The sequence below is a fragment of the Delphinapterus leucas genome, chromosome 2 (assembly GCF_059928025.1).
Source record: "Delphinapterus leucas isolate spDelLeu-1000000601 "Yukka" chromosome 2, BTC_Dleu_Yukka2, whole genome shotgun sequence".
Classification (NCBI taxonomy): domain Eukaryota; kingdom Metazoa; phylum Chordata; class Mammalia; order Artiodactyla; family Monodontidae; genus Delphinapterus; species Delphinapterus leucas.
This window is the reverse complement of record NC_143130.1, coordinates 11,639,689-11,658,876: the sequence shown is the minus strand read 5'-3', so window position 1 is coordinate 11,658,876 and position 19,188 is coordinate 11,639,689.

Here is a 19,188-nt window from a genome sequence, read left to right as displayed (position 1 = left end):
TATCTGTGTCTGTGTCGGGTATACTGGGGAGGGAGTTTTTAAACAAACAATCTAAGGCTAAATGCTTATCTCGAAGATTACTCAAAATACTGACCTTCTTTCAGCAACCTATGGGGTTTGAATGGACTTAGTGCGTGAAAATAGTTTTTCTTTAATAAAAAATTTGGTTTGGGGGTTAGTTAAAAGTTATTTGAAACCAAGAATGATTATCAAGGTACAAGGTCCCTATAGATAATGCACGTTTTTGTAAAAAATAAACTGGGGGCAGATTAAAATATGGTGGTATTTCCTTTGCGTCTCCCTGAGAGGAGGATCCAGGCTGTCCAAAAGGAAAACTTCAAGAATTTTGAAATTGGCAGCAGGACTGGATTATTTGGAACGACAATACTCATCAGAATGTATATTTGTTTTTCTTTTTAATCAGAATCCTTTTTTCATGGCCACACGTCATATCATACAGAACCAATAGGAACCTTTAATTGTTGGAGAACAGGGCTAAGGCTCTCTTTATAGGATAGTCATGTTGTATTAGGCTTTTACTTAAAGTGGTTATTATAGGATCAAGAAATCCAAATAATAGTCATGCTATCTTAGATTGTGTTGAGTTGGTATATGCGTTCCTACCCATGGCGATAGGATCTTAGTGTTCGTTCTTTAGAATGTTTATTTCATGTGATCCACAAGGTTTAGTTTAGTCTTCTTTATGTAAGTTCTCGTGGACCTGACTTCCTTTTTTCCCTTGTGTAATTTGTTTGGTAATGTATGTGTATTCTGGTACCTTTTTAACTTAAAAAAAAAAGTTAGCCTCTCATTTAGTTTATTCCTTAAATTAGTGCAGTGAGCTTTCCCTTTGCTTCTTTTCTATGCCCCCCTCTCTACCTCTTAAATTTTATCTTCTGTACTTTTGTTTTCTTATTAAAAAGGTTGATAACAGTTATTTTTTCGTTATCATAATTCATGGTTTATCTATAGGCTAATTCTAAAAGTTGAAAATCAATAAAGTATATAAGTAATAAGAGTTCATAAATATTTTCATTGCTAAGCCAAAAAGTGTGCTGTCATCATTTTCTCTTACAGCCTTAAAACTCTTTTTATTCTTCTCTCCTCAGCATTTCCAATTCTCCCAAGGACAAATGGATCTCATCCTGTTTATAAAAACTCATTTTCAGATACTTCTCTCTGTATCCCTCAGTCCTTCAAGGCTTTTCTCCATAACCTTTCAGGATCAAGAAGTGTTGAAGAGAAGTCCCATGTCGTTCACACATTCCTTTGTAGGTGATTTTTTCCTCTCTCTCTTGAAGCTTTGAGGATATCCTCTTGATCCTTGATGTTCTGAAACTTCTCTGAAGTATTTAAAAGTGTGGGGTTCTTCCCGTTCACTTTTACTGGATATTTGATGAGCCCTTTCAATTTAAAGAGTAATAGTCTTCAGTTCTGGGAATTCTTTTTTATTATTACTTTGATAATGTCTTCCTCTGTATTTGCTCTAATTTTCTCTTTATGGATCTCCTATGAGTTGGCTGTTAACTCTACTGTATCAATTTTCTCATACTTATCTTTCCCTTATATTTTTTATCTCTGTCTTTTTATGTTTCTAGATTGTTTTCGACCTTACCTTTCAACTCTTCTAAGTTTGATCATCATCATATTTTTAATTTCTAAGAAGCTTTTCTTCGATTATTTTGAGACCTAAATACATGGGGGTTATTTTCTATATATAAGCAGTAGATCTGTGTGCTTTATTTACCTGATGTAGTTATCTTTGTCTGTTCCAGCTTGAAGGTACAGTTCATCCAAGTTTAATGATGTGAGTAACCACATCACTCTGATGTTGGTGTGCTTTTCATTCTGAGCCAATAGTCCACATTGGCCCCTAGAACAGAAAAGCTTGGCAATCAACAAACTTTAGGACAACAGCATTAATATCTAATTTTCACCATGAAGAACTTTCTTCATGATGAAAACTGTCCACATGGAAGATGAATGTTGAAGTGTATATTGAGATGTACCAACAATTTTATTCAGAATCAGGGTACGAGTCAACATCTGAGAATGTGACATTTCTTCCCAAGTTTTCTGTACTCCCCTGAATTCTGTTTAGGTATATTCCCTCAAATTGTCTTGTCCTGATTTTATTCATTTATGTAGCCTCTTAACTCTTCTAAATAAAGGAAAGCATTTTTTTCAGAAGTGGCAGGAGCACTGACCACTATCTTGGTTTGAAAAAATATCTTCTGTCTCCTGTACATTTGTAATGATGGTGATGATAGACTTCAACCTTTATGGAGGTCATCCTATGTGGCCAGCACAGTTCTAACCACATTATCAATAGATTATCTCAGATAATCTTTAAAACAATCCTCTGACATCCCTAGTTTGTAGATGATAAAACTGAGACAAAGAGTTTCAGTTATTTTCCCAAGATCGTAAGGTAGACAGAAAAAGGTAGAACCAGAATTCTGCTTCTAGCGCTTTTGACTCATGAACCTACACACTTCGCCACTATGCTAAAGCACCTTTTTAGACAGAAAAACAATTCTTTCATCAAAGAAGTTATTAAAAATTAATCAAAACCTTGAGATTGGTTGGACTGGTCCCTGAAAATAACTGTCTGGTGACACTTTGTAGTTCAGAATATGCTCTTCTGTTTTCAGCCTTTTGATTTGTTGCCCAGGGTTGCTGTTTCTCAGATAAAACGAAGAAATGAAGAGGGAAGAGAACAAATTTCAGAGTTAATAAATATATTACAATACTGTAAATGTTTTTTGAATATTGAGGCATGAAAGGTTGCATTGAATATAGGACCTTGCAATCCCAACATGTACACTCTTGCCTACAGACTTGAGAATGTATGGGTGCGCGCGCACACACACAGAAACACAAATACTCTGCGTACAATTCTAGGAAGGCTCTTCCGTCTCATGTGACCTGGTGGTCCAAGTACAAGCCTGTAGGACACAAATCACTCAAGTCTAATTCTTTTCTAACACAGGCTACCTACGTGGCCTTGAGCAAGGCAATTATCTCTCCTGACTGAGTTTCGTCAACCATTAAAGAATAATCGTATGTGGTTTATGGGGTGAAGTCGTGGTGAGGATTAATGACTTAGTTAATGTGTGTCCAGAGCTTTCAAGAGCACATGTGCTGCGTGAATACTCTAAGTCAAGCACAGTGGCGTCTCTGTTTACCTTCAGTTGCTGCGGAACTGTATTTTTTCACAGATATCACACATGTACTCCCACCAGGAAATCTCCATGATCAACCCCTGATTGCATGCCTTACGCTCTTCTGTTTGCACATGGGGTAGCCCCACGTGCATCTTATTTGCCAAAGCACATATCGACTGAGACTGTCTCTGGATACCTGGTGTCCAGTATTGTCCACCTCTGTAAGTCAAAAAGATTAATAACCAGAGCACAAGTGTGTTGTCTCTCTAGTAGGGTTCAAATTCATTCTCGATACTGCTGACGACTACAGTGACATTAAGCCTTTGTACATTAGACTTTCGCACAGGGAAGTAATGTGGAAGGTAATCATGTCTATAGGTAGGCAGCGTTGCCAAAAGGTGTCCTCAATGGACTGCTTTTACGTGTAACAAGCTGATAATACCAGTGAACAGTCATCAACCACTGGTAGGGCCTGCACTTTGTCTAGTACTTTCCAAAAGCAGCAGTGCTTTTGTACTGATCGTGTAAGTCCTTTATCTGGTTGCCTTTGTGACCAACACCTCTCACTTTAGAGGAGAGCTGAGGTCAAGTACACAGTAATTCTTCAACAAGGCAGTGGTGACATGCTCACACAGTTACGGAAATCATACTTTTGGCTCTTTATTGATACCGTTCAGTCCAGAGTCATGCATTACACATCTGTATAGCTCAGTAAGTCTCTCTCCAACCTATTATTGAAACTCACGTGGCCTACCTTGGACAGTTGTTTTACAAATAAAATCTGAACATACTTAATGCTGCTTACCAGTATTTAATGGCATTTTTTTCTTCAACTAGACGCAGTATGCACTATGACTGTGTGAATATTGAAAATGAACAGCTTCTTCCCGAGTTCGCCTTACTTTCCTTGATTAATCTTATCTGTATTTATCTTCTTCTACCTAGTAAGATGAGAAGAAATATAACATGTATTCCCATGTTTCGTTTGCTTACTTGATGCTGTTAAAATGTAATATGTCAGAAAAGGAGTATGAGACCATCTCTTAAAATTAATCTGGGGCTTTCTTTGAGTACATCTGTGTGTTATTAGTTACTTTCACATAGTCAATTTATTCTAGAGGGGTCAGTAACTCACAAGTCTGATCAAAAATGAAATGCCCCCGTACCAAAGAAGCATAGGCTACTGAGGAAAAAAAGAATGAACAGTCTCAGAACTTTAGAGTGGGATAAAAACTTTAAAATCATCTAATTTATCTCTCTCTTTTGGTACATATGGAAAAAGCCTAGAGTTACTTCTTTTGATCAAGACTGAAGGTGCACTCTTTGAACCAGTGTCTTCCTACTCAGTACTTTTTTCCCTTTCCTTTAGCCTACACGGAAAAGGCAAAAACTACTAGAACATCAGGAAGCTTCCCTTCAAATGTTTGCTTCCTTGACATGGACTCCTTTTGACCTCTGATATGTAACATCTCTTGTGCTATGCAACCTAGACTCCTAGTTCTCTGTTACTTGCTTCTTCCAAGTTTAAGATTACTGGGCAACGACTGGCCAGTGGTTGTGCTAATTCTTTATTGGATATTATATACGTAATTAAATTATAATCAGAGCTCATTTAATACTGAAAAGTTGTGAGCACTATCTCTTACTATGTTTATGTTTGGTTGCTTATCTCTAATGAACCTGATAAAGAAATATATTCCTTAGCTTGATAAAGTTAGAAAATCATAAAATGATTTTCTGTCTCTCCTTTAGCTAGAGTTGAAACCTAAAGTAACAGACTATGTTTCCAAATCTGTTTCTAAAATCTGTATTATTCAGTACCTTCCAAAATTTAGATCTGTGTCCCAGTGAAGTTTTCCTTCTATAAAAAGCTTAAGAGATTGTATACAATCACAAATGAGAAATTTGCCAACCTCAATAGAATATTTTACTACCTGGGCTACTTTTTCACTTTCATTCCCTATACTCAGATTTTTACTTTGTTGTGTATATTGCTTCTAACTTTGAGTTGTCAGATCTAATGGGCCAGATTCTCTTCAAAATCCTTCTGTTCTATTGGGTTTATTCAAGCAATCAGAATTTGGCCATTTGAAAAAAAAAATCAGAATTAATATAGATGAAAGAGTTTGTGGTTACCTTGCTATTTGGGGATATGGTTATAAAAATTCTTCCAAGCTAATAAATCATCTCTGTATATCATTATATGCCATATATGTTCTTAAGAATAGTTTCATTGATCGTGGCCATTTAGGAGCAAACTACCATGAATCTCTACTTGTCTGTCTGCCTACAAGGCACTTATCTCTTCTATAATCACATAATACCAAACATCTTAGCTCATGTCCAGATATGGGTAGGATGACTGTCTGGGAATTTGAAAACCTACACAGAAGAAAGGCCTTCTTGGTGATGGTGCTATACCTGGTTAACTTTTATGGCTTCTTGAGTTAATCATCTCTAGGGTCTTAAATTAAGTAAAAAACTCTACCTCTGTGTTTTCTTCCCACCTTTTTGCAACAGGAAAAAAATCTCAAATGGGTTCAGGTTCATTTTATTTTCCATGTTTCCAAAGTGTACATTTACATTGCCAAAATAAACTAGAGAAAACCACAAACAAGTAAAGAATCCTTTCTTAAAGAAGAAATTTCAGTTGAATGTTATCTGTCAAGAATAGAATTTTTGTTATATTTTGTACTTCTTGATAGTTCATCTTTACAAATACACAAGTTAGACTTTAAAGGAAATTAATTTTTTAAACATAAGTATTTATTCAGACCTTGAAATATTATCCTTATATTTGACATGCTTATCATATTATGCTTATATCTACGTATGCTTATCATATGCATTATGAATATGTATAATATGCTGGTATATTATATGTATTCATTGCTTTGAAATTAATAAACTTAAGAAGTTCCAGTTGAATATGTGTTAGATAGATAGACTTTTTTGAGCCAGTATTTTAATACTTGATCTTGGTAATTAGGTTGTTTTCTGATAATATAATTGCTACAATCCCCTACTCACCTAAAAAAATAACTCACTGACTATCTACTCTTATGTCCGACATTGTGCTAAATACTAGAAAATTTAAAAACAAACAAAACAAAACCTAAAACATGGTTATTGACTTTGAGGAAGATCGTATTGAGATATCCAGGTTATCTGATCTAAATACAATTCTCTGAATAGGTTTATATACAACATTGAAATGAGTGCATGGGAAAAGCAGAGCAGGCTACTTCCCCCAGGTAATAGGAGTTTACCAGGTAGGGAAGAAAGGATTATAAAGACCACACTGCATTTGTAAAATGGCAAAGTAGACCAGTGTTGACAGAGTAAAACAGAACTGGGGGAAAAAAGAGATGGAGGGAGGGAGAGGGCTATTTGGAATGATTTCAGAAGAGAAAAAGATGTTCATATTTCCATTCCTTCAGTAAACAATTATTGGGCCCCTACTATTTGTCAGGTATTCTTCTACGCTCTAACCAACTCGAAGGCCGTGACAGATGAAGGCTGTGGTTCCACAGGGCTTACTTTATAAAGTGGGTTCTGTGATGAACAGTAAACAAGGCAAAGTCACAGAGTAATGGGAAGCAAGGCAAGGAACTGAGAAAGTCAGTTCTGTTTGTGATATGAATGTGGACCGGCTAGTCAGTATTCAAGAGACAATGCCAGAAAGGAAATTAGAAACGTGGATCTAGAGATCAAAACAGGGCAGGGGCTGCTGATACAGAAAAGTGGATCACCAATATATAAATATTATTTAAAGCCATGGGACTGGATGAAATCACCTATGGAGGATGTAGAAAAGAGACTGTAGCCCATGTCTGAGAAGAGAAGGTGGCCCAGGACTCCAGAGCACCCCAACATTCAAGGGTCAACACAGGGACAGGGGTAGGACCAAAATCTTAAGGCTTGTGTACACCAACGTGAGAACATTCTTTTAAAACTCCAGGCCAGAGTATTCTAAACAATCTCTCTCAACAAAACAAATGCATTCATGCCCCCATCTGTGGATACAAACAAATACCCCAAGTAGGAATTTTCTTTGAAATGTTTTATATTTAAAATTATGCAAGCCTGAACTCTAGACCATGCTATATTTTTTTTGAAGATTTTGTTTTTGACGTGGACCATTTTTAAAGTCTTTATTGAATTTGTTACAGTATTGCTTCTGTTTTATGTTTTGGTTTTTTGGCCACGAGGCATGTGGGATCTTAGCTCCCCAACCAGGGATCGAACCTGCACCCCCTGCATTGGAAGGCAAAGTCATAACAACTGGACCGCCAGGGAATTCCCCCATGTTATATTTGATATAACATCACATTTAACTGAATTACCATCAGAATTAAAATGTTTTCGACTGTGTTTAACTTATAGCTTTAGGTGTCCACAAAAGCCTATTACATATCACGGGGGTGCCCCTGTTACACTTTAAGAAGAAAGATTCAGCAATGGGGAGCCGTTAAGAGACTTTCAACATCATTTCATTCTTATTTACAATTTCATATTTATATCACAGAATTATTTTATATGGCTTATTACTATTTGGCTGGCTATTCTTCACATATCCCTGAGAGTAGTGTTTTCTGTTTTTTGATTATGAACTTCTTTCTCAGAAGGTGAGGGTTCATTTGCTACTTCAATTTCTAGCACAACATAATGTGAATTTTTTTATGGTGAAACGTCTATTTTCATTCTTCGAGATTTGTGAAGACGCATCTTGAATATTTAAAGATAATACACTAGGAAAACTTCAAATCTGTTCTATTTGCACCCTATCTATTAATTTCACAAAGATTTTTAAATAGCTGTAACTAGAAGAATCAACAAAAAATAATAATGGAAATAGTACATAACAGATGTTCAGAGAATGCCCTCCCAGGAGAACAAAGCTAAAAACACCGGATTTTTAAAAAATACCATATATATCTTTTGTAACGCCTGGTTAATCTGACAGGAAAACAAAGGAGTTTCTCAGAGGCCAAAAAACAAGAAAGCGTCAATGCAAAGGAATAACTGAAAGCCAGACCCATCATTTGCTGTAACGGTGTCTGTCCATCCCTTGTGGCCCAGGAGATTTTAATAGACACCTCCAATGGAGAAGAAGGTGTCTTGGAAAGAAGATGCTCTATATCCAGGTATCTAAGAATTCCCACAGGTAAAAGTCCAAAAACATGAGCCCCCAATAAAAATTCACAAAATATGTAGAGGAACAAGTGACCATAAATAAGAGTCAGAAAGGGAAAAGAATTGCAGAATATCAAAATCTACATAAATTGCCAATATTAGAATTATCAGATATAGACTATGAAGTAAGTGTATTATATATATTGAAATAATAGATTCTAACAATATTGACCTGTAACATTTGAACAATAGATTTTCTAGGAATGAAAAATATAATAACTAAAGAAAAAACTCAGTGGACTTGTTAAATGGTTCACTAGCTTGATAGACTTTTAAAATTCCTAATAATACAGCACTGAGAGACAAAATGATGGAAAATATGAAATAAGGGTTAAAAACACAAACAATAGAGTGAGGAGGTCCAACGTAAGTCTAATTGGATGTCCAGAAGAAGACCATATGGAGACTAAGAGAGACGCATTACTTGAAAAGATAATGGCTGAGAATACTCCAGAGCTGATCAAAAGACATTAATATCTGAAGTCAAGAAACCCAACAGTTCTTAAGAAAGGTGCGTTAAGAAGAAAACACCACCACACCTAGACAGAAAAATTATGATAAATAATTATTTAATTTTTATATCTATGGAGGGTTATGATCAAACAGCAGTTGATAGATCGGTATACAGCAGTTCCTTAATTTTAATAAAGTGTGTCCTCTGTAGATATGTCTGTGGATAATACATTAACATGTAAGTTACTGGTTACTAGTTCTTATTATAATTGGGCCAAATACATTTGAGAGGTGTGTGTTTTCTGGCCACATCTTGCTTTTTGACCCAAGCAGAAACACAATAGTTAAAACTCAACGTAAAGTGTAAGAGCTACCACCTGTTTTCCCATGGGGGCAGGGGAAGGAACATCAGTGCTAATTTGTTCAAGTTTTGCTGAAAGTGTTTTCAACTCATTTCCATTTGCATACTATCAGATGAGAGAAAGGTTGAACAAAGGGGAAACTATATAGACAACACTATGCAAATGGGCATTAGAAATTGGAATTCTAGAATGAATATAAATTGTTTTATACTCAGGGCATGTATATGCGTCACTGAAAGCATGTCTCTATGGAATTCAACAAGTAGTCATGTTGCTTGGATGACATTGTAGTCTTGTAAATATTTGTAAGGATATTGCTATAATCATCATGTCTTGAGTATTCGAGAAAGTAGATACTATCTCTACTAAATAAATCACTATATGTTTTAGCATACCTATTGAAACCGATTAAAGGGAACACTGTACCGTCACTGAGGGAATTAGAACTTCCCTTAATGTATAATCCCCAATTACTGAGATATTGTTTCTTTTCCAGTTATCCATCTAAACAGCTAGAAATTCTAAAAACTGTGCAGATAATTATGTAATCCTCTTCTCTATTTGTGAATCAGGAGCGCACAAAATATTGCAAGTTTTGTTTGTAAAACCTTCATTGGGGAAAAAAAGTGGTTTGATAAGTGCTTTTATACTCACTGGTTTATTTATACATATGAAACTCTACCAAGGGACTTCCCTGGTGGCACAGTGGTTAAGAATCCGCCTGCCAGTGCAGGGGACACAGGTTCAATCCGTGGCCTGGGAAGATCCCACATGCCACGGAGCAGCTAAGCCCGTGTGCCACGACTACTGAGCCTGTGCTCTAGAGCCTTCGAGCCACAGCTACTGAAGCCTGCGTGCCTAGAGCCCGCGCACCAAGAGAAGCTACCACAATGAGAAGCGCGCGCACCGCAACGAAGTGTGGCCCCTGCTCTCCACAACTGGAGAAAGCCCGCGTGCAGCAACGAAGACCCAATGCAGCGTAAAATAAATAAATTTATTTAAAAAAACAAAAACAAAAAAACTCTACCCAGCTGAACTTCATGCACTAAACATTGGTCGTCCTAAGGCTAACTTTCCTCTTTCCACTTGTACTCTGGTAATCTCAGTGTTTCTCCAGATCTGACCCTTAATTGCTTAGAGAAATCAGCAAAAATAGAGAAGAGGGGGTGTTTTTAAATCTTTCTTTATAACTTAATATTTTGTTAAATAGACACCTTGCTTAATGATTTCTGATTTTGAAGCACATGTTTTGGGAAGTCACGTTTCTGCTTTGTTGATCTTCTAATGCCAAAAAGTGAGTAAAAGATCAAGTATTATACATACAGCCTGGTGTGGATTTACACAAGACGAAGAGCATATTTACACCGTGCTGAATGGTTAACTAAATGCCTTCAGTTATCAGATGACCAGACGTGAACCATGACTGCTGCAATGACCCTGAAAAGGCATTATTCCCCATCATCGTCAGAATGTAGGGGGGAAATGTGGTGAGCATTGAGGAAGGAATGGGGGAGTATGGCACAGAAGGAGAGAGAGAAGTGAGATAAGGAAAATATATTTGGAAAATGACAAAAATAATAGAATATTATTTTGCTTATTATTTCACCATCTTTTAACTCAGCAGACAGAATCCTTGATTCAGAAGTACTTCCTCAGCATTACTTTTTTTTTTTTTTTTTTTTGCGGCACGCGGGCCTCTCACTGTCGTGGCCTCTCCCGTTGCGGAGCACAGGCTCTGGACGCGCAGGCTCAGCGGCCATGGCTCACGGGCCCAGCCGCTCCGCGGCATGTGGGATCTTCCCGGACCGGGGCACGAACCCGTGTCCCCTGCATCGGCAGGCGGACTCTCAACCACTGCGCCACCATGGAAGCCCCTTCAGCATTACTTTTTACGAATGTTACTGAAAAGCAAAAAGGGAAAATGTCTACTCTGTTTTAATAATAAAATCCAATTCCAGAGGAGAGATATCTTAGAAGCACTAATTTAGTACAGACATCCTAAGTGGAAGATTGGTCAATTCATCAGGAAAGAAGAAATAAACATTGTTCTTTCCTAAATGTATAAGGTAAACATAAATCATAATAACACGATCATTTGTGTGCTGCTATTGAGATGTTTAATCTGAGGTTCTCAGTAACATGTTACCTTTGTAAGATTCATTGAGGGGCAGTGTGTGCTTCCTGACAAATGTGGTCAAATAGCTTCAAGGATCATTAGGTCATTCAAAGGTCAAATGACAAGTGTCATTAAGTAGCCACCACCACAGAAGCCTTAGCTGTGCTTCAAACACTGATAATTCAGCAGGACCTGGAAGACTGTTGAGAAGGGGGTGAGTGACATCAAATTTATGATATCAAGGTAACTTTGGAAGCAGTTTGGAGGATTGGGAGTTGGAGATTAAGAACATGGACAGAACTAAAAATAGAATTACTAGATGATCCAGCAATCCCACTCCTGGGCATATATCCAGACAAAACTATAATTCAGAAAGGTACATGCACCTCTATGTTCATAGCAGCACTATTCACAATAGCTAAGAAATGGAAACAACCTAAATGTCCATCAATAGATGAATGGGTAAAGAAGATGTGGTACATATATACAATGGAATACTACTCAGCCATAAAAAAGAACAAAATAATGCCATTTGCAGCAACATGGATGCAACTAGAGATTATCATACTAAGAGAAGTAAGTCAGAAAGAGAAAGACAAATACCATATGATATCACTTACATGTTGAATCTAAAATATGACACAAATGAACTTATCTGTGAAACGGAAACAGACTCACCGACATAGAGAACAGACTGGTGGTTGCCAAGGGGGAGGGGTCTGCGGGAGGGATGGAGTGGGAGGTTGGGATTAGCAGATGTAAACTTATATATATAGAATGGATAAACAGTAAGGTCCTACTGTATAAAACAGAGAATTGTATTCAGTATCCTCTGATAAACCATAATGGAAAAGAATATTAAAAAAAAAATGTAAAAAGGAAAAGAACACAGACGGAGAGTAAGTAAACCCAACAGAGAGGGACAGGATCCGGGGCAGGTGAATCTTTTCTTTCACTCTCTTGGGGAACTTCTCCTGCCTCTAGGAATCACATTCGCTTTCAAGTGTACAGAGCAGCTCTTTCAACCTCCCTAACAGTCCCCCTTTACAATGAGGAAACTGAAGCTTAGAAAAGTTAAGTGCCTTATTGAGAGGTCTCAAAAGTTGGAGAGTTGCAACCCAAACTCAGGGTCCTCTCTCCCCTGCTCTCTCCTGTCCTAAACAATAACATACAATAAAAGCCTGTTCTCCTTATTATGCTAAGAGAATACTAGAAAAGAGGTAGAGAGACTTGAAATCTCGTGAGTTCAGAAATTTTTAATAGGATGCTATCATACTCTCAGATATAATAAGTTGAAACTACTATTTAAAAATTGATAGTAAAAATACTATTTAAAGGAGATTCAGATGTAAAGGACTATTTCAGATGTAAAGGAGGGTCAAGGGAAGAAGCATTATTTAGGGAAGAATTTGGCCCAAGGAATTGAACTGGGCCTTGGGGTTTGGAGACTGGCCACTATTAGAGAGGAAGCCCAGATGGAGCGGTCCTCTGGGGACCCTGAGAAGTCATGCCACCTGCAGAAGGGACGTTTGCTTTTTTTTTTTTTTTTTTTCCGGCCGTGCCATGCAGCTTGTGTGATTTTAGTTCCCCAACCAGGGATAGAACCCAGACCGCCAGGGAATTCCCTATGCAGCTTTAACATATTAGACTAGCAACTTTCTAGGATTCTCCCCAGCAAAAGCCAAATCTATTTACTTTGAATGAGCTACTTTTCTCTCCTGTGAGAATCTTCACATTGGACATTCACCAGCAATGCCAATGTGTGGGCAAGTTCCTGAGCTCTAACATTGGTGTTTCCTACGACTAGCTGAGTGACCCTCTCTGAACCCCAGTTTTCTCGAGTAGGATGCAGGGCACAGTAGATCGTTGGTTTCTAAGTTTCCTTCAATGGCTTTCTTATTCCATGAGAGTGTGGTCAGTGCCATGGCACTTGGGGTCCTCTTGCCTGTGGAACACACTGGAGGGCTATGTTAACCCCCTTCATCCCTCCTTTGATGGACTGATTCAGGAAAGGATTTGTCATGTCCATTATGTGCAGGGATTGTGGGAAAAGACACCTATGAAAGAGACATGAGTAAAGAAAACAGATACTGAAAGGCAGAGAAGAGGAGATGTCCTGGGATGTGTAACTGTGAGGTTTGGAATAGAGACAGAGTGTAGGGGCAATGGGAGAGCAGCAGTCACTTACACCCCCAAGGAGGGCATGTGAATTTATCGTAGGTCCATGAGGCAACTCTGAGCACCAGAGCTGGGTTTGGGCACTTCCTGTCCACACCATTAAGCTCTCCTGATCCGCTGTTTATCAAATGACCACCTCTTATCATTTTCTCTCTGTATGAGGAGGATAACCCTCTCCTTTTCCCATAGAAAATAAATGGCCTAATACCATTTTCCCTTTCGTGGTATCATATTGTCATTAAAAGGAAATAAGGTAAGCCTATTTAAATGCAAATAAGGTATCTGATTATTCCTATTCCTTTGAAATACTGAAACAGGCTTCCTGTAAAAGATCTGTGGTTGCTTTTGGATAAGAGATGACCCGTTCCTTGATAGAACATTTTCTTGCACCCAGATTGATCTTTTGCAAACGGGAGTGCCACTCCTGACACTGTTCATAGATAACTTCTGGGATGGTGGCACACCTCACATCTACATCCTTAGCACCCACAGACGTGGCCCCGACGTCTATAGTAATATTCGCATCCCCAATGCCAGACTATAGGTGACACTACTGAGATGAAACACTGATATAACAGATAATCTCTTCTGAAAATTTAGAATTGGATCTGAGAGATGATAGGAAGTTTCTGTTGGTACTTAGACCAAAATATCCTGGCACATCCAAGTTTGGCCCAGTGCATAGAGAATCAGAGAAAAACAGTTTACAGGGAGAAAAAAAATAAAGAGACGTGCAGAGAGACAGATGAGAGAGGCAGAGACAGATGAGACTGCTGAGTCCGGACTCTCCTGAGGTCCCTCTGTGCATCTCTGTGTCTTCTATGAAGTGTTGCTGCATCCTTTAAATCTTTTCGCTTAAGCTAGCGTCAGTGGGTTTCTGCTGCATATAACTAAAGGATCCCTAATTAAGTATCTGGATTCCAAGGCCTTTTCTACCTTTCTTATTTTTTTTTAAGGTTTCTTGTAGGTGTGTCAGTTCTGGCTAGCAGGGTGAGAGATGAAAACAGGCTCATTGTACTGGTATTGGCTATTGGCTGTGCAGGCTTTTTCAAACTCTGATGATACTCTAAGCTGTTTGGTTGTTTATCCAGTGCTCCTGGGTCAGTGTTTGTCCTTGGTTTTATTAAAAAGGATGGAGGAATAAGCAGGGATACTCTGTCCTTGGCATGACTAGCATTGCTCAGTGGCACATCTGTTTTCCTAAGTCATTAATGGGTCCTTCCGGAAGCAGCCAATCCTTCCTCAAGCATTAGGTCAGCGATCCTGATTAGAATCGCATCAACCACCCATGAAACTAGAAGCTTCCCTGTGATTTATTGTTACAATAAAACCTCACTAATTAATCATAATTAGGAGGAAAAGCCCATCTCAATTTTAAGGTTCTGAAAGAAACAACATTTTAATTTCTTCCAACTTTACATAGTGATTTAAATTAGGTTAACCGAGCATATTTGACTTAACGTATACATAAAAATTATTTATAGATAGCACATCGACTTTATATGTGCATTTTTGGTATGTAAATGGTCTTTAAGGAACAGATTGTTTTTCCAGGCAATTTAAATATTCTACTTACACTTTTAGAGTATTAATAGTTCAGCAAGTGCTTTTTCCCATTGAAAGCACAATGGCTAACTTAATCTTAACACGACATGCAGAGAGACAGATGAGAGAGAGGCAGATTATTTTTAAAATAATCTGTCAAAATTATTTTTAAACAAGTAGGTCCTGAACTGTAGAGATTATTGTTATTTTTGGATCAATATGACAATGATTAGGGTAACAAATGGGTTGAGTTCGTGTCATGAAAGCCTGTTTGAAAGCTTTTCTATATTTTTCACAGGGGTTTACATCACAGTCAAGAATAAAGCTGATTTATTTAAGTCTAGTGGGATGATTGTGTTGTGGATGTGCTGAAAATTGTTTCTCCTGCCCATTTGATAACTCTGTGATCTTTACACTATGGTTCCAATTTACAGAGAGACAAGGGTACATGCAAATAAGCCTGGGACAGAATGTTTGGTGCCCCGTATCATTTCCCCTGATTGTTTATTTGCTTTTATGAAGTCTAAAGAAAATGAGCTAGGAAGCCAAAACTGATGCTGTGAATAGAGCTATCTTAAAAGCTATGCTGATTTCAAGCATGCAGGAATGTCTCTATAGGACACCTGATGTGTGCTGCATTGGGCTGTCATGGCCCAGAGTTTTTACTTTCTGTTTGGGAAACAGATAAAAGCTGGGACGACGGAGCTGGACACAGCATTTGGATTGACCCTGGGACCACATTTGCTGCGGAGTCCAGAGGACCTGACTTGTGCTGGCTGTTCTCCTCCTGCCGGTGCCCCCCCTCCCCCACTCCCCCCCTCCTCTTCCTTCCTGTTACATTGGACACTGTCAGCTTCCTGCCTCACTTTTCACCTGAGCCCATAAAATTATCTGCACAGTCTAGTAGGTTGATGCATGCTTGAAAACTAAGGCAGGGTTTTAGAACTCCTTGGAAACTGCCTACATGCTGGCGTTCCTTCCCCTAGGACGAGGAGCTGCAGCCTAGCCCCGTTGGGCCCAAGAAGAGCATCTTCCGACTTCACAGGGTCAGGTCTGCTAGAGGTGTACCCCCTTGGCAGATCTCCCAGGCAGGTAAAGACAGGGCTAAACACGGCATTAACGTTGCCAGAATTAGTACAGGAAGATGAAAAGAAGCTTTCTGTCATTGAAAGCCATGGGGCTTTGTCCCCACTTGCCTCTGGACAGGAATGACTGAGGAGAGCGGATAACTTATCCTCCAAGGAATTTACTCTGCTCGCCCAGGGTACCAGCTTCCGTCCCAGTTTTGGGGGGCTTCAACATTTTTGAGTATGTCTGTTATTTGTTTGCCACCTTTACTTCCTTTTTACAACTTTTTACTTTATAAAAATAAAGCATGTGTGAGATACCACGATCGAATTTTCCTAAAGAGGGACAGGAGGGAAGCAGGGCCTATGGCATGAGCACAGCCTTCCTTCCAGGGCCATACTGCGGTCCCTCTCCCTGCTTTCCTCCAGTCGTGGTTTCCTGATCACAGCGGGCACCTGGCCTAGAGGACGTTGGTGGTACAGAGCACCTGAGCATCACCCTGGCTGGGCTCTAATCCAGACCCTACTATTTGCTATTTGCATAACCTCTGGCAGACTCCTTAGACTCTCCAGGCCTTGGTTTTATGAAAAATACAACTGAATGATATAAGAGGATGTGCTCAATGATCGCTAGTTAGCTTCATGACGTAAGAGTTAGGGTAATAGATGGGCCTTCATATATCCTGGGGGAGAATTGGTCTCCACATCTTCCCAAGCACCTCGACGCAGTAGAGGAATAGCACTTTACGTTCCTGAGTACTTGGACAGACATCTCAATATTTTGTTCATTGACTATTAATTAAATTATGTTTGCTTAATTGGTGAGGTGATAAAGCAAATTTAAAGCCAAACGTAAATCTAAAATTACGTCATTAAGAAATTGCAACTAGTTCCATAGAGGGGAAGGGGGAGGAGGGAGCTGAGGCTGCCCTGGGTTTCAGCCTCAAGTGATGAGTGATGACAGCTCTGTTCACCGAGGCAGGGATCGCAGGGTGGGGGGTGGCGCCACAAACAGGTTGTTGACCATCAGTTTATCTGAAGACCTGTTGAATTTCAGGTGCCCCGGGAACACCTAGGGGAGATGTCCAGTTAGAGGCTGGACCTCGGGAGAGAAACCTAAGAGCTAACACGTTATAGTTACTAATGGTTTAGTCTTTGCATCTGCCTTCTTCCTGTCCGGAACACTCTCTTCGGGGAATCGCCACAGTTGGCTTTCTGTCTCCTTCAGATCTTTGCTCAACACATCGTCCTTGCAGTCTGACCCTTCCGGGCACCCAGTTTTAATGGGCAAGTGTTTTCCACCCAAGCACTCCCTGTCCACCTTCTCTGCATCATATTTCCCCCATAATATGTAGCATTATCTAAACTACTATACATTTTCCTTATTTTTACTTAATTATCTCGCTTACGATATTCTATTTATTAGAATGTAAGCTCCATGCAGGCAGGGATTTTTGTCTGCTTTGCTTACTTCTGTATCTGCAGCAGCTAGCAGGGGGCCTGGGACATATAAGCCGTCAATAGATAGTTGAGTAAGAGAACGAGCCCTTCCTGTGTGCCTGCCAGTAAATGCTTCGTATGTACTCTCTCCATCTCGGGGAGAGAAGTTTAGGAGCTACAGCTTTAGAGTTAGTAATGAGAGCCATGAAAATGAATGAGATCTGCAGAGAGAAGAGGACCTGGAACAGAAAAATAAAGAACGTCATCCTTTCAGAGACAGGCAAATGTGGAAGTGGACTACACACAGGAACCCAAGAAAAGTCACTCAGAGAGCAGGAGACAAACCAAGCCGCTGTTTTGCTGTCAGACCAACTGGGGGACCATTTCAAGAGGGAGGAAGCACCTGCAGGTGTTGGAGGCTGCAGAGAGGTCGGCTTAGATAAGGCACAAGAAGTGATTAAGAGAGGTGAACCTATAGAGCGTCCCCAGCTTGTCCGCTGCATCTGATGAGATTCCTACTGACAAACCTCTTACCAAAATGGGCGGAGTTGTTTTTACTATCTCCTCTGACAAAGCATACTGCAAGGATATAAATGGCAGAGTTTACTTTTAAGCAAAATGTAGGTAATGATATATAGTTCAGTGGTTCCTAGACTGTGGAATATCAAGAGCTACAAACATTTGAGGAAAAAAAAATGGGTCACTGAAATGTTAGATTGCCTTGCCAATCATCTCGTTATTCTGCTCAATGCATATCGGGCAGCCTGACCACAGGGAAGGAATAAATTCAGAATCATTTAGGAGACATGACACCCAGACAACAAGATCATCTCTGTTGGCTTGGCTTCTGGTCCTCAGTGTAAGTCAGAAATCCTTTTGGGAAAAGGGTATGACTTCCGGTCCTTTGCCGCCAACAACTCACCCTGTTGCGGGCGCTCTCATTTGTTCTGCTGCTTCCTTTGCCTTTGCCTTAACTCACATCTGTGAAATTCTGGATTGAATCAGAGAAAACAGTGGTTCCTAGAGGTGCCAAGGGTAGCCTGCGAAGTCTTTAGCACCTTTGACCAGTAATCTCCATCAGTCTCCCCACCCCACAAATAAATACATAGCCATGTAATCTCAGTTTTTAAGTGTATTCGTTATGTCACTTGAAGGCTAGACCCTGGCTGCCCTCAGTGTCCCCCTACACACACACACACACACACACACACACACTCTCTCTCTCTCTCCCTGTCCCTGTCACGCACATACACACACACACATACACACACACACACACACACACACACACACACCCCTAGCACTGGGCAGGTGAGATTCTATGTGATGTGGTGGTCTGGTGCTGGTTGTTAATAGAGTGAGGCTTTAAAAGGAGGAGAAAACTGAAAACAGGGCGGAAGTAACTCCAAAAAAGAGCCTTGACAGAGGAGGCTTTTTTCCAGAGGCTTTTGGCAGTTGAGCAAATTAGTCATTCCTTTTGCTTCTGACAGTATTTCAAACCAGTATGGCCTCCCTCATTTTTGGAGAGTACACATACTCTTTCGTTATCTGATTGACATTAGCCAGAATATTTTAATGTCAACAAAGACACGTGAATGATTGTTCCCCTAATTATTTCTTATTTCCCCTTTGGAAGTTTCCATGTGTACAAGATTTTAAATAAG